The sequence below is a fragment of the Molothrus ater genome, chromosome 9 (genome assembly GCF_012460135.2).
Source record: "Molothrus ater isolate BHLD 08-10-18 breed brown headed cowbird chromosome 9, BPBGC_Mater_1.1, whole genome shotgun sequence".
Taxonomy (NCBI): Eukaryota; Metazoa; Chordata; class Aves; order Passeriformes; family Icteridae; genus Molothrus; species Molothrus ater.
In genome coordinates this window covers 13690624-13705971 of record NC_050486.2, presented here as the reverse complement: position 1 = coordinate 13705971, position 15348 = coordinate 13690624, and the positions used below count along the sequence as shown (strand labels likewise).

The window sequence follows — 15348 nt, the reverse complement described above, 5'->3', positions numbered from 1 at the left end:
TTCTAAAAGCAAATTGAGTTGTCCTGTTAGTAGCATGGGTTAAAAGCATTTCTCAATTTTAGACGCAATAATTTCAGTCTAATAGCAGTACCTTATCTTGCCCTCTTCTCAAGTAGTTTTAAGATGTGGTTTGATAGGAAAAGGTATGGATGGTATGGCTGTGTGATGGTGGGAGAGCAGACCTGATGATCCAGGCAGCCCTTACCTGTCCTGCCTCCCAGTGCAGTGCAGTGAGGTTTGGGCTCAGTTGTGTCTGGCCAGGCAATGCAGCTCTCAGCAAGGTGGCTCTGCTCAAAGGGTGCCTGGGCTAGGTGGCAGCTCCACAGGTCTCCATGCCTGTGCTGCTTTCCATGTCAAATGCTGAAACATGTTTTGTGACTTCCTAATGTTCCATGCCAACCAGCTGAGATGGAGCATTCAAGAGCTTCAACCTAGAAAATTAATGGGCTGACGTTTCAGGTGTATTTACCTTTTGTGGCCTGCAGGATATTTACAGCTTGCACAGGAGGAAAAGAAAGCTGAAATTTCACATCTCAATTAGGCTTGGTTTTCAGCCTCTCAGGCTGCTGGCAGTGCCAAACACTTTTAAGTAGTACCAGCAGTGTGAACATAGTTTACAGTCAGTAAATTTGTGTGCTCCAGACTAAGCATGGCTGCTTTATTTTGTCCTCCTTGTGAAATTGCCCATTGTCAATACTGTGAATAGAGTGTTCAGAGTAGCAGTGGGAGGATGTAATGTGGTAACAGGTGTGATGAAGGGCAGGAATCTGTTAAAAAAGCCAGAAGTGTACTTGCAGCACAGAGGCCTTTAGGGCACAGTAGTTACAGCAGTGGTAAGATGTGAGCCTCTGGGGAAGAATTAGAGAATGTGTACTGACAGTTAGACTTGCTTTTCTCTACTTTTATTTATTTGTGTGAAGTTTTACTAACAGTCACTGTTTTCTTTGCCTAGTATGAAGGGTTTTTTTTTTTTTTTTTTTTGTTTTGTTTTTTTTTTTTTTTTTGTCCTGCAGTGCTTTGGCAGGGTGGTAGGCAGAGTAAAAGTGTGGGTGCTCTGCAATGTCCCGTCTTGGTTAAACACTTCCAGGGATGGTGATTCCACCATCTCCCTGGGCATCCCATTCCAATGTCTAATCACCCTTTCAGTGAAGAATTTTTTCCTAATGTCCAAGCTAAGCTTCCCCTGGTGCAACTAAAACCTGTGACCTCTTGTCCTGTCACTAGTCCTGGACTCTCCCCAGGCTTGATCCTTGACCTAACAAAGGATGCTTCCCTTATGGCTTTGGTTATGCCTCTTCAGGGAGAACAGAGTAATAAAGGATAGAAACTCCCTTTTCAAATGAATTTCTCATTCACAAAGCTTAAATGAGAATGTGGGACTTGCAGGATAGTGAAAGTGAGATTGAGGGTGTGAGCTCTGATTTTGCCTTGTAAATCTGTGCTGCATTTTTTCCTGCTTTCCTGTTGTGATAATAGTGGTAAAATACCTTTTCTTTCACAGTTTCTATATGTAAAAGCTTTGCTGTTTCATTTCTTGCCAGTTCACCTCTGCAGACCAGTTTTCATGTGCACTCCCAGCGTGTTTGTCCCGTGACAATAACAGAGCCATAACTGGCTGATGGGCAGGTGGGAACTGCTGTGGTGGCTCTGCAGCTCCACAGGGAAAGGTGAACCACAGCTGGGCACCCACAAATAAAATGAAATTCTGGATTTTTTGGATATAACTCAAATACTATTGCAGTAACTTCTGCAGGCTTGTTCTATATACCATGTTGTCCACTTCAAAATATATTTATTGCCTTCTCATATCATTGAGAGCATTGTGTTGTATGAAATCTTTGAAAACATTGAGGAGCTGTACAGGTGCACAAAGCTGACCTCTCTCACTCCATTCATGATATTTTCTGTCATATTGTTTCATCTTTTATTCATCTCTTCACTAGATAACTTTACCTTCTTTTTAATTGCTCATTATAAAGTTTTTTTTCCCAAACTTGTAGTAATTTAAATTTTACCTCTGTGAACCTATTTTGGTTTTGATTTGTATTTTTTTGGTCTTCTTTTAATAATTAACTATGAAAATATGTGGCATTATGCTGGTTTTGGCTGAGGCATAGGTAATTATCTTCACAGTAGCTACTCTGGGGCTGTGTTTTGGATTTGTGTTGAAAACAGTGTTGATAACACAGGGATGTTTTAGCTATTAATGCAGCACTTAGCATCAAGGCCATTTCTGTTCCTCACCTTAACCCACCAGTGAGGAGACTGGGGGTACACAAAATTGGGAGGGGACACAGCTGACCCCAGCTGATATCCCAGACCATATGGAGATATGCTCAGCCCATGAAGCTGGGGGAGAGAAAGGAGGGGTGTTTGGAGTGATTACACTCAGCTGTGTGTTTCATGGGCATGGTGGTATTTGGTCAATGGTTGCACTTGATAATATTTGAGGTTTTTTCCAACTTCAATGATTCCGTGATGGTGTTTGTCTTCCCAAGTCATGATTATGAGCAATGGAGTCTGGCTTTCCTGGAAATGGCTGAAGTATTGAATGAATTCCTTGCTTTGCTTTGCTTGTGTGCATGGCTTTTACTTTCCCTATTAAACTGTTTTTATCTCAACCCACAAGTTTTCTCACTTTTACTTCTCTGATTCTCTCTGCCATCCTGCCTGGGGGAGTGAGTAAGTGAGTGGCTGTGTGGTACTTAGTTGTCAGCAGGCATAAAACCATAACCGGTGTAAAGATGAAGAATAATGATATAATAGCTCTAGTTGTCTTCTCTCCTATACAATCTAATGATTATCACTAGTGTTGGGAAATGAATTTTCAGAATTTATGATTCTCCAGGAAAAGAGGTAAGAGGGAAACAGGAGTTGGGGCATGCAGATAATAACAGAAATGACTTCAACAGAGATATTCTTTCTCACCTTGTGTCTTATCTAATTATGACGTGATTGTCTGCTGTTCTCTGGTATTTTGCTGTATGGGCAGGTGAGCCCGTTTCTGAGATGTAACAGATCACAGATGAGAAGGCATAGATTAGCCTGAGCTTTCTTCTCAGTCTTGCTGTCTCCAATGTTGGCTGCACCAGATGCTCCCTTTATTACCGAACTGTTCCTGCTGGGTGTTTGTTGAGGGGTGCTCACATGCAGGGAGGCAGGGGTCTCAGCTCTCACTGACTTCTGCTTGGCAGATCCTTGAATAGCAAACTGGATGAGTTATTGAGAAATAAAGGTGGCGTGCAAGCACAGTGCCCGGAATAAGAGCATTTTATCTTCCTGTAAGTATGACTTCAACATTCTAGTTTTGGAAGTCTAATTTAAAAATAATTCAGTGCTTCACTGTTTAATTCTCTTGTGCTGTTGATATGGGAGACTTCAGAGCGACAACAAAAGAAAGGTAATAAAAGCAGACAATGACTTTGGTTATGTATTGCGTATCATAAATATTTGTGTCTCTGACTGGTTTCATTTTAGCTAGCTGAGGAAATATAACTTGCTGAAGGCGGTTACCTTTGTTCAAAGCCAACTGAGACAGCACCAGCACTCAGTAATTACAGCCATACAGTTTCCAGGAGACTCCTTCTTCACCAGACCTGTCGTCTCATGTCCCCATTTGTAACACTGTTCATTATATTCAACCTGCTGCCGTCACTCCAGAGCTTTCAAAAGGTGTTCTGTGGGCGATTGTGCTGCAGGACGTGGATAATGAAATAGTTAGACGTGACTTGTATTATAATGGGCTCACCTAACTTTCATTTGGCTTGAAAAGTAGACTTAATAAAAGCAAGAGAGAAAGGCATTTTATGTTTTTAATAAGGAGTCTCATGTGCTATAACCCGCCGTTTTTCATTGTGTGTCTCTTCTCATGGTTTCTTTTTGAGGCACCTGACAGAAGAAGAGCAGTGAATGTCTCTTAATCTTAAAGCTTTTTGAAAAACTGCAGTGGTAATCAACAGTACTCATCAGTAATTTCTAACTGCAGTAAGTGACTCAAAGTTTTTACATCTACATCTTATATTTTAAATGGATAATTGTTTGTTGATGGTAAAGATAGTCCTCTTCATCAAAAACAAAACCAAAATATCTACACACTCTAGAACACCACATCTGTTTAATCACTTATTAGCAAATTTTTTTCAATATCTAATAATAATTTTTAAAAAATCCCCCTACCCTTGCAGTGTCTCCAGTTGGACTGTAAAGGAGCTAAAGGAGTTTGTGCTGCTCTGTTCTGTGGTGAGACAGAGCCATGCTTCACATCAAGCTTTAGTAATTCCTAGAAGAGCAATGAATAGAGACAAGTTCAAACACCGAAACCTGGGTGTGATGACCATTGGAAAATAGCTTCCTAATGTAAACCAGAACTCTCTGTTGTAGTGCTGTTACCTTTGTTTGACTAGACAGTCATTGCTACAGGTGAGCCACAGTGCAGCTCCAGGGAAGCCTCATCCTTGCTGCTGCAGACTTGGATAAGTGCGTGCACCACAGCACAGGTGAGAGGCAGGATGCAGGTCTGGGGGCAGGATAAATTGGAAGTGAGGTGGAAATGCAGCCACTGTAGGAACTTGTAAATAGATACCTGATTTCTGAGGCCATATGCATAGTGATAATAACAGTAATACAGTTAGGGGGAAGAAAAGTTCTGTATCCCAAAATGGGCAGCTGTGCTCTCAGTGGAATAGGTTCAATAAATGCAGGTGTGACTGATGGGGTTGCATGAAATGAGAGCTGGCTAAAATATACCCATCTTGCTCTGTAAAAACCAGAGTAGTGTTGGTTAGTGGTGGAAAGCTCTTTGAGGGGGGGGCAGCTGGTTACCTGCCCCTTTGATTAAGAACATCTGGGCTTTGGTGAAGACTGTCTTCACCTCCCAGTTCTCTTACTACTTGTATTTCTGGTGGTACAGCTCTGGGTCTGTACCCGGAACTACTTTCAGCTCTGACTGTAAAGTCATGGTATTCAGTTTTTCTCCTTGTCACAGCTACTAATAAATAGTCATGTTTCCTGTAAACTTCAGACATCTACTTTCCCCTTTTTCCACTCAATTTTGCCCTAAACTCAATCTGAAATTGGTGGAACACTCTTCTCATAATATTAGTTGTGCAAAGTATATATTGTCTTTAGTAACAACTGCCTTCTATTGATGGTTTTTGATGGATTGTTTCATGGACTTGTGTCAATACCTTGTCTTTTTAGCTGTGTGAGAAGCAGGCAGCCAATGGCTGGATTTTCTAGGGTGTTTACATTTGGGAAAGGTATGTGTATGGAAGACAAATATGTGATCATGCAAGAAGATCTTGCCTTTGTGTGTTTAGAAATGCCCAGAGAAGTAATCAGAGACATCTTGTGAGAGCTTTAGACAGAGCTAGGAAAAAAAAAAAAAAAGAAATCCTTTTAGTTAAAAGTTCATTGCTGAAGAGAAGACCTGGAACAAGAGCCTTGGTCATGGTCTTTGGAACCATGCTGGCATCTTTTAGCTCTCATCCACCACTCCCCCAAAACCCATTACTTGTCATCCCTTTCCCACTAACAGTTTCCAAGATTTCCTAAACTCCTTTCAGCTGCACTCACACATGACTACTCACTGACCCTTGTAATCCATTCTGTCACTCACACACCATTCTGCAGGCCCAGCAAATCCATGTTTTCTCTTCCCTGCTGCAATGCCTTCAGCTGGTGCAGCCCAGCCGTGCCCTGGTGGTCCTTTAACCACTTTGACTTGCTCTGACCTCTAATTCTCAGCTTTGCAGTTGTTATGGTTGGCACAGTATGGTCACTTGGCACAGGTATGGTCTGTTTTCAGCTCCTTTAGCCAGGCATTGTTTGTGCAGTGTGAAAGGGAATGCTGCCTCACTGCATTAAATGGTCCAGCTGTTGAAAGAAGTATTTTTAATTACAGGATATTGAATGAAGCATGATTTGTCATATTATGTACTGACTAGTGGATGTAATAATGCTTTTTTCTGCAATTATACAAGTTAATAACATTTCTATTGACTACAGTTTCAGGAAAGGTCTCTGTGGTGGGAGATATTTAGTCCACGGAAGTCAGTGACACATGTCTGGTTGAATTCAGTAACACCAGGATTCAACCACTAACTGACAAATCAGATGAAAAATAGCAGTGAAATAATCAGAGCACTTGCAGGTTATTCTTACTCTTCCTCAAGCTGCCAAAGCTTTATATAATACTTAAATCAATTTGGTAAGTCTTTTTCTCTACAGCTGTGACTGTGTGCTGTATCCTTCACAGCTAGAGGTATTTCTGGACCTTTTCCACAAGTGGTGGCCAATGCCTCTGTGGTAGTATGCACCCCTATTTTAAAAATAAGAGAATCACATTGGACTAAATCCAGAAGTGGTGTATGTGGAAGTGAGTTGTTGCTCACACCCTGTGTAGGAGGATTGCTGGACACTGAAGTGGACATAATTTGCTCTCTTTAGGGGGTTGGTCTGAGTTACTTGTGGGAGAGCTAATGCTCCTTGGAAATGTCAATCAGTTTTCATTTTAACAACATGCCTTGTTGAATTTAAAACTGGCATTTAATATTGACACTGAGCATGAGCTGCCATGTCATTATACACATGCTAACCTAGATTTATAAAATAATAAAATCATTGTGGTTTAAATTCCCACAAAATATTGATGGGAAAAGGGTCATACACTTATGAGAGTAGCTTACTTGCTAATGTGTTTGCCATTTTTTACTGACCTTGCTGTGAATGCAACCTTGCTGCAGGCTCCTGCAAATTGGAGCTCTGCTACAGTATTTCTGTTCAGTTAATACCTGCAGAGCCACATATTTACTGGAAGAGCACTCTATTCTTCCTCCCTTCCTTCTGGAGTACATTACCCTAATAACCAAAATGACAGTCTAGAATAATACATCTTTATTTATTGATGTATTTCTTGGTTCTGCTCTGTGATAAGAGGCATAGTGATTTCATTCAAGCAGGGTATTACACTGACAATTTCTTTCTACTTCAGTGTTCATCTACCTGAAGGAAAACCAGCCTGAATCGAGAAGAAAGAGTTTCCCTTTATTTTCTGTGCTAAAATAAAGCTGTGCTAAGGGAACATGAGGGCTGCAAAGGCACGCTTTCAGTAGGGGGAGGAGATTCCAGGATTAACACGGTCAGTGTCATGTTTTAGGACTTTCATACTCATACATTATGATCTTGCCTTTTGTTAGAATATGCATACTATTTCACTTGTACAGTAGTGCTCATAATGCCATTTCAGTTTAAAATGGTTTTCAATTATGAGTATGGTAGGCCTTTTGGGGAATACTGAAGACAGAAGTTTGATTTTTGTGATTTCTGAGCCAGAAATGTTGGAAGGATTGAAGGAAGACAGAGTGGGATTCATGTGGTAAAAAGGTGGGCTGGTTTTTTTGGTAGTGGGGTGTTACTTATCTCCTTGAGGTAAAAGCTTAAAACTGGAAATGAGGTTAATTTGTGGTATATCCTCCACTGTAAATCAATTACAAATTAAAAAAAAAATAAACAACTGAATGGAATTATTGCCCAGCTTGGAAAAAGACCAAGTGTTGATCTTTAACTGGAGCTCTTTACTTCCATTTTTTGTTTCTATATTTATCTGATTATGGTATTGGGTAATTTTAGGGACGTCTCTGAATTTTATTGCATCAAATTATTATTTCATTCTTGTGATAACAATGCCTTTTTTATCGACTCACTGAAATAATCATGCTTACACCTATGTGCATGATTGAATGTCAAAGTCTTGATTATGCACTTAAATAGAAAGCCATGCTTTTAGAAGGGGCTGCATGCTCATAGTTTCCCCAGCTCTTGACTTTTTGTTGGCTTCCCTTCCTTGTCTGGTTTTCAATTTTGAGCACTGTAGCTTGGATACCTCTGGGAGGAAATTTCCTACAGGAGGGTGGGCACAAACAGCATTGTGCTGATGAATTGTGTGTATTTAAGAAAAGAAAAATATGAAATTAGAGAAATATCTGGAAAAAAATACTTGTAATTTGGCCCTGAATTATCAAACTTTATATAAATACCGTGCAGGAATTCTACTTTTGTGTTTCAATATAACAAAGTGGGATGACAGCTAGAGGAAAAAAATCTAAGAAATTTTAATAAAAATAATATTTTAGGAATTTACATGGAAAAAAAGGAGGAAATATTTAATAGAAATCTGCCTCTGAGCAGGTAAAGTCATGTTGCCCTGAAAGGATCCTGTCAGATCAAGGCTGTGAAAAGAAATCCAGATGAGTTGTTCCAAGTTGTTTTGGACAGTATGTATCAGGATTATTAAAGCGAACCTTCAGGTACAGTGAAAAATTAATTTTCCAACATAGTAGAAAGTGAGAGAGGAACTGAAACTATGACATCTGTATTTGAATATGAAGAGGACACATAAATTGAAGGAGAACAGATCTGAGATGCTAAGGGAGGCACAGGGGGCTTGTAATGACCTTGTCACTTGTATTCTCCAGTAATGTGCAGTTCTTCCCTTCCTGCAGAGATTTCTATTGAAATCACCCATATCTAGACTGTTCTAATAAACCTGCCTGTAATTAGTTGGACCTGAGCTACTTTCTGAGATTCACTTTGGAAAGAAAAACAGAACTAGCTGTTCTCAAGTGAAATGAACTCGGTATTTGATCACAGAATGGGCTGAGTTAGAATAAAAAGTTCAGTATTTGGTGTTTGGAGGGGAAAAAAAAATATTAGAATTGCCTCTGAAGAAAGAGGAGCAAATTAATTAATTGTTTCTTTGGGTTGGTAAATGGAAGTGTTGCAGTGTGTACAAAAGAGAATGCTTTATGTTTCTCTTGAAAAAAAAACAGAAAAATAACCTTGGGTGAGCAGTGCAGAGGGAGTTCAGAAGCATTGGAATAGATGCTAAGAGTTGAAAGAGGCACTTCAGTTCAATAAGTCATTTATGAATGGCATTGAAATAAAATAATGATCTTTTACGAACAAACATGTTATGCATTTTGAAGAGGTAACTTTTAAAACAGCTCAATAGTTTTCATGTGATTAATTGCTTTGGACTTGAAACCTAATAGATATTTTTGCCTTTCTTTTTAGTAGTGTAAAGGGGACAAATAAAATGAACAGTAGAAGAAACAGCAAGACAGAGTGTGTTTCCCTAATTCTTTCCAAAATTATGTATAATTTTACTAATGTTATTGTTCTCCTCCCTCCTACCTCCTCTTTTTATAGATGTACATGGATTGATGTGTTAAAATGGAAATTTGATTTAGGGCTGAGCAAACTATTTCCATGGAAATAATAACATTGTTGATGTCCTTTGGTTTGGGAAGCATTCCAGAAAATGAAATCCATCAGTTTTTCTTCAGTCTAGACACAGGACAGAAATAATGATCACTTTTGCAAATGAGTGCAATATTAATAGGAACCTTTGTATTTGGATTTTCATGAATTTTGAGCAGCTGCAGTTTATGGGGGTTTGTGTGTGTATGAGTATATATATGTACACACAGAGATAAAAAATTTCATTGGGTTCAGAATTTTTTTACCATGTCACTTTTCTTAAAAGACAGTAGAAGTCTGTGAAATTTTCTTTGTATTTTAGTCTGCAGACTGTTCAGCATAATTTGTATTCTTAGCCATTTATCTAGTTGTGGTGAAGTAAGGACTAAGAAGTACTGACTATCTAAGTGTATATGATCTTGTGTGGGACTAATGGCTCTCTTGAGATTAATCACAAGCAAAAGTCTAAATAAATCTAACCCAGTTGAAGAGTTAAGGATAAAGTAGTCTCACAATGAAAAGTTAAAATTTGTATTCTAGTTCCAGAGCATCATGTCCTAGGTTTCACCAATGGACACACACTGCTGGTGCTGGCAGAGCCAAGAAGTTACATTTCATCTTGGCTAGAAGCAGGGTAGTGTTCAGTGGGCTTCTGTCTGATTCCCTTGGGTACTTCCAAACGGCAAAACAAACATGTGAAATGTAAAAACACCTTAATGTGGTGTAATTATTTGTACTTAATTGTTAAGAAAAATACCCAAAGTACTGTTTTGCTGTAAGTGATGGCATGATTTTGTACTGTTTGCAGTAATATGTATGAAACTTATGGACAAAAGGCCATTGTTAAGCCATTTTTAAAAAAAGCATAAAAGACACAAAGGCGTTTTCCTTAAACATCAGTGTATATAAAGCAGTATTTAGAAAACCTTTATAAATTACAGTCTTTACTGATAAGCATATTCATATTGATGTTCAATTTATTTACCCAGGAGACCAATTTATTTTGCTGCCTTGCTGTTAACTGTTCCCATTGACACCCAGGTCTGCTCTGACCAAGCAACTGTGACAAGTGGTTTATTGAACTGTGAACGGGCACTGTCTGACTCCAAACAATGGCTTTATCTAATTATGAAACCCCCTGCACTATTGCAGTCCAGTGTTGTTCGTTAGACAAACAAGATTTTAATGTTATTGAAAAATTAATTTGAGTCTGGGTAAGCCATGCTACAGTGAAAGATAGTCTGCATTGTGACTTTATAAGCTGCTAGCTCACATCTCAAGTGAACTGACTGAGATGTTCTGACTGCAGTTTGTTGGACACTATGAATACTTGAGAGGGCAAAAGTGAACTGCCTTAGAAGAACATATAAAGGAAAGGAATTAACTGAACAAAATCTATTGCTTATACTTTAAATGAATCTGATATTATCAAGATGATTTTTTAAGAATAGCATTGATAGAAGAAAAATAGGTGTACTTGTGGAAAGGAAAATTGGATCCTCAAGAAGAAGTTAACTGTGAGACTTGGAACTACTAGCAGAAATTGAATATACCCTCTTGAAAAAACCTTCAGTGTTGTACCCATTGCTCTGCCAGAAGATAATTGATTGCAATCAAAGCTTTTGTTTTCACCTATCAGTAAGTCAGCTTCTTCAAGAACATTCACCAGTAACCATAGAAAAAATTCAGAGGGTTTACTCTACTTTTATTGCTCTAGTAAAAAAAAAAAATGGAACCAAATGTGTGTATTACAGAACTGAAGAAGAATGATATGTTAATGTTCTAGTAACATACATGATACACTTGTGAGTGAAAACAAATCTCCTCTCCAGTGAGAATTTGCACAAACCAGTTTGTAAACAAAATTCACTTAATTCCTTTTTATCACTGAGAATTGTTTGGATTGCTTTTTGAGGCATTGCTTAATGGTCTTGTAGAATTGGTTTCACATGTTAAGTCCCTATTGGTAGTTTCACTGTGATTTTCTTATGAAATATGAAAGTCTTAAAAATTTAATGGTGAATTAATATTAATTTAATCAAATATTTCAATATTAAATTTATTAATATTTCATCTTCTATATGGCTATGCAGATTTTTGAAAGCCACTCCAGTGTTGTCTGGCAAACTACTTGGTTATACAAAGACTGTTTAGAAATTTCTTGGCTCATGTGGTTTCTGCACAGTAGAGTGAATATAAATGAGGTGCAGGAAATGGAGAAGCTCAGGAGAGTTTACCAAGTCTGATGGAGTCTGTGGTTTCGCTGTGCCTGGCTAGAATACACACTTAAAAGGAGCCCTGCATGATTTTGCAGGTTAATCTGCTCGCAGCAGGGTGTGACTTGGATCAAGCCCGCCGTGCTTCGGCACCTGAGGGCTGCCACTGACAAGGGCTGCCAGGGAGGGACTGCCACCCATCAGGGCTGAATGATCACTGGCACAGAGCTGATAAAGCCAGAGATGTACTGAAGGAGACAAGCCTGCGCTAAAACAAGCTCCTCTCTCGGTTGAAACCCTGCCACTTTAATCAGTCATCTCCCCTTGGCAGGCGCAGCCAGGGCTGAGTGCAGGCGGTGCAGCCGAGGGATGGCAGTGCCCGGGGGCTGGGCCGCTGCAGGGTGGCTCCCCGTGCCACAGGACTCTGCTGGGCAGAGGCAGTGCCATGGCACGGTGCTGGGCGTGTTCTGCAGCCCAGATGCTGTCCCAGAGGTGACAGGTACTGCTAAAGGAAGACTGACTTTCCCAGGAGATCTGTTCCTTCTCCTGTTTTTTTTTAATACAACAACGTTCTCGTGTCCCAGCTGTGCTTTTCAGAATCTGGAATAGTCTGCTGGACAATAACTCAGCTCTTCCATCTCTATTATCTCTATTGCCATACAGAGCTGTTTTTGTAGATGCATACCTGGGTTCTATAACAACATTTTGAACCAACAATCAAGTGATGACTATCAATGTAGTAAGGAATATTCAAAGTAAGGTATTTTTGGTCCAGGAAATTTCAGTTTTCTAGTCTCTACTTTACATAGAGAAATCAAAATCCATGCACAAACAAGACATAATGACAAATTGTGAAAATGCATGAAAAATAGCTTTGACCTTAGAAGCTCCCCAACTGCAACAGACAGATCCACTTGCCAAAGCAGTCTATTGAATCATGTAGGCACCATAAACTTGGCTGAAGCACTAATTAAGTATGGTGATCTTAAAAGAATTCATGCTTCATCCTGGCAAGATGCCCATAAGGAAAAGACAGATCTGTCACAGTCTTGCAGACTTTAGTAATTAAGGTTTAAAATACTTCTCAGTCTAAAACAAGAATAGTTCAGACGGAGCTAACTGTTTAAAGAGCATCCCTTATGAACTGACACTGCTTTTCTATTTCAGACTGGCATGTTTTAACTCTTTTTTGTTATTGGCATCTGTGCAAAATGTAGAGGAAAAACAAATTAGGATTTCTGAGTCTTGCATTTCGTCTCACAATCAAACCTGAGAATTCTGAAGGAGGGAGACCTTCACCAATGCTTTAGTCATATTGCTTTGAGTAGTGACTAAATACAAAATGAAAGGTCAAGTTGATTGCATATGCCCTGACTTAAATAGGATAAACACATTGTGAGTATGATCTCCCAGTATAATTTGGAATAACATGTTATCTTTTTAGATCTCTGAACTCTCACAATCTATTTTCTATTCAAAAGGTCAGTCTAGTTTTAAGGATGCAAGGTATTCAGGGGCCCAAGACCATGAGCATTTCTGTAGTGCACTGTTAGTCTGTGTTACATTTCTGGAGTAATCCAATACTTGTCTCAGAACAGTCTGCCTTCTGGCATAATCACTCTGCTGTCATAAGAGTTTAGTTTTCTGTGATCTTGGTGGTATTTAACAATAGGTCTGAACTGCATGTTTAGCAAAAGCTGTGGGAACATGGATGTCAAGTCCATTAATCACATTAAAAAAATAAAAATCCCCTGGCTGGCCTGTTGACCAAGGCTTAGCTGTGTCCTCACTGCAAAAGCAATTCAAACAACCCACCAGTTAGGTCAGCTAGTCCTCCTGCCCTGAGACTTTTTAGGAGGAACTGGCAGCTACAGCTTACAGTTCTTGAGTCTGTGTGTAGATGTGTGGCTGGAAGACCATAGGCCACTCCTGTGCAGTGTTTGCTTCACTGAGGCCAGGCTGACACTATTGCATTAAATCCATGTCAAACAGCAGGTTCCAAGAGGCAGATGAATGCATGAGATCAGCAGCTTCTGAGCATGTTTCCATTACTCAGCAATTAATTTTTGATCTGACTTTATTTGGAAGGTAAATATTGGGTGCATGCATTTATTAAATGTAATAAAAAAGACAAATTTGTTAGCATGTTTTCTGAATGTCTTCTCATATACTGAAAAGATTAATTTTTTGCAGTGAAGGTGTGACTTTTATATAAGCATGTCTGAGGGCATGTGAGGAAACCAGGCAGATGCTGCAGAAATTTTGCCTGGATCTGCTGCTTTGGTTTGGCTGATGAAAACAGGCAGTGTCTCTTCTGGTGGGGCCTGGTGACCTATCTGTCTTTTGAGTGATGTTGTGCTGGTGATTTGTGGTGGGTGAATTAAGATGACTTTTTTTTTTTTTACCTGGTTAAAAAGGTCACAAAAATGTCTTGCAATCCTCTGTTGTGGAAAAAACTTTTATTTTTCTCTACTGCAGCTCTCAATCAATGTGGCTGTTCTGCATGGTTAACAACCTATCTCCAGAATCCTATTACTATGCAAAGTAATTTCAAATTATTTTGCAAATAAAGTGCTCAGACTCTGTTGGATTTCCTGACTTTCTGGAGTTATCTTAAATTCTCAGAACCATTTGTTCCCATTCATTTTCATTTGCAAAATTATCAGTAATATGGAAATCAGTGTTAATTATTTCTCTAGCCACTATTGTCAGCACTAGCCAAAAGTGACATTTTAAATCTTTGTCTTATTAGCAATTCTGAGACAGGGGCACTCATTCAGCATGGTGATCTGTGTCTCTGGCACCTTCACTGGCCATCGTGGTCCAGGCTGCCCAGGGGGTCAGTGGGAAGCAGAGCTGGTGGGATATTCCCACTCCAGCAATAAATGCAGCAACATCTTCTCCCTGTCTGGCATTGGCCTGGCTTTCCAGGAGCTTCTCGAGGTGCTTGCCTCAAACCCTGTGGTGTTGGTTACTTAGCATCCAGGCCTGACAAATTCTCTTCCCTTCATTAGCTGCAAGGGTGGCTGGATCCAGCTCCAGCAAACGCTGTGGGTGTTTAATCTTTCTGGCTTGGGAGCTGGCTTTGGACCAGGATGTGAGGTAAAGGATGTGGGAGACATGCCCAGGTTGTAGCTTACTGCACCAGCTTTTGCATGTGTGCTGAGAAGGCCTTTCATTCACATTCGTCCTCTTGGTATAAAGAATTTCTAAGGTGTGCCCTTAACTTTATAGTTTGACACATTAAGATTTATATTTAAAATTCAATTATACATTTATTAAAAGGCTGAGGCCGAGTATGAATATGTAAAGTGAGAATTGAAATTAAATGTCACATTAGGGTTTGCTTTAGGGTCTGCAAAATTTCGTGTACCTAGAATATGGCTTAAAAATCTATAGCAGACTTAATGAGTTTCCAATATACCTGTAATTCTGAAGCTCTTGAGAAAGGTAATAATTTTTCTTTTTTGTTAGATAATGAATGACAGGCCAAGCAGAATAAGTTCTGAAATTTGATTTTTTTTTCAATGAACCATATATATATATATATATATATATGTGTATATATATACACACATATATATATCTATAGTAAAGTGATGACAATGGAACTTGTTTATTAAACTAATGTAGTGATTTTATCACTTCATTCTTTGTATCTTAGTACCTGATATTAGCCTGGAATGGTTGTCATGGTAGCAGAACACAATGTTCCTTTAATTTGACCTTAAGTTCAAGCCCTGCTGTTGTGGCAGAAATGCCAAGAACACCTCCACTTTTATTAAAAACATCCTATGAAATACATGCAAAACCAAAAACGGCTGAAAAGGAAGGACAATCTGACATGACATTATGAGGCCAAAAAAGAGAAGAA

General features: G+C 39.2%; 1 long non-coding RNA gene across 1 annotated transcript in view; it reads left to right on the top strand.

Annotated features, from left to right (window-relative positions):
• The first annotated feature begins 2762 nt into the window (after nucleotides 1–2762).
• LOC129046774 (uncharacterized) overlaps nucleotides 2763–15348 on the top strand; it is a 124105-nt gene continuing 111519 nt past the window's right edge. Inside the window, exon 1 of the long non-coding RNA XR_008508543.1 lies at nucleotides 2763–2856. This is a non-coding gene — a long non-coding RNA (uncharacterized LOC129046774). The remainder of the gene's footprint in view (nucleotides 2857–15348) is intronic.